Here is a 1,627-nt window from a genome sequence, read left to right on the forward strand (position 1 = left end):
AGTAGTTCTTCCACCTCTGCTTTCCACATGGAGGGAAAGCCTGAGCTCATGGACTGGACAGGTGGAAGCAATTACCTGGTAGAAGTCCTCCACACTGGCTGGCCTCAGCATCTGTTTCCCACTCTGACAAGATGAAGGGGAGTCGCTTCCTCCCAGTGACGTGCGGTGGACGCAGGTAACTTGAGTTGTCAGGGACGTGCTGGGCTCCTGATTCAGCCCGGGAAAAAGAGTTGGAGAGGCCCTCATTGCGCGCTATAGAGAGAGATCTCTCTCTATAGCGCTGCTGCTACTCAAAGATTTGCCATTTCAGATCATGACAAGTGACGAGCCAGTGGGCCAATTACATGAGTTGTATTTCGTCGTTGTCGGGTGGAAACCTTGTATGTCCAAAACCGTTTGTTTTGTATTTATCACTTTAAAATGATTTAAACTAGTGAAAACAGCCGATCTACAAGCACACAACGCCTCGCACCGCAAGGCGTTGTGTGCTTGTAGATCTGCTGTATTCACTACTTTTGTGCAAACAGTTTAATTTTTACTTTTGTGCAAACAGTTACATTTTTGCCAGACCCAGAGGGTCGGCCTACAAAAGGCTTTGTCGGTCTGTCGGTCGGTCGGTCGGTCGGTCGGTCCCTCTTTTCCTCAGTGTGCACACACAGGTGACGGCACTCAAGGCAATCAGCCGAGCAAGGGAAGGGAGGGGCAGATGCGTGTGTGTGTGCACACACAGGTGACGGCACTCAAGGCAATCAGCCGAGCAAGGGAAGGGAGGGGCAGATGCGTGTGTGTGGCGTAGCTAGGGGTAGGAAAGTTAGACTGAGGTAAGGGGGCCCAAGGTGCCAGAGGCCCTCGAAAAGTCTGGATTAAAACTCTTTTTCCTCCAATAATAATAATTATTATTATGATGTTTATCATTTGTGTCTAAAAACTTAAAATTACTGCTGGAATAAAACCAATGAGCGATACAATTTAAATAATTGAGGGTCCCTATATTATATACTCACCCCTTACAAAGCTAAAATGGTTTCTCCTGCTTTCACGTTGTTTTGAGACCTATAGTAGCTTTGCGGTTTGTGCGTCCGCTTGCATCATGTTATGGTTGTGAAACTTAGGTGTGCTCTACAGGATAATTGTGATCATCTGAAGTAAATGGAAAAGTCTTTTCATTGGCCCTGCAAACATAAGATCAACTCTCACGTTCTGTTCGCCCCACCCTCCCCCGGTCCTGACTGTAAAGCAGCTTCTTCAGCACACAACAGCATGCATTGAACAGAGACAGGGAGAGGGAGAAAAAAAAAAGAAAAAAAGACTGCAAACATAAGATCAACTTTCAGGTTCTGTTCGCTCCACCCTCCCCCGGCTTCTTCCACACACAACACGCATTGAACAGAGACAGAGAGAGAGAGAAAAAAAGACATAATGTGACATAGAGCAGCATGTTTCATTACTGTAAACTGAGAGGAGAGCTTGACTGTTTACACTCAAGGAAGCAGCTGATGTCTGTGGGTAAGCATGCAACAGAAAATCTTCTCCCCTCTTCCTTCTTCCTTCTTTATCCAACACCATTAAGCAATAAGCATGGATAACGTTTTAAGCACAAACGCAAGTGTTTCGAACGAAACACCTG

This window comes from Nannobrachium achirus (assembly GCF_963921795.1).
Source record: "Nannobrachium achirus genome assembly, chromosome: 7".
In the NCBI taxonomy this organism is placed as follows: Eukaryota; Metazoa; Chordata; class Actinopteri; order Myctophiformes; family Myctophidae; genus Nannobrachium; species Nannobrachium achirus.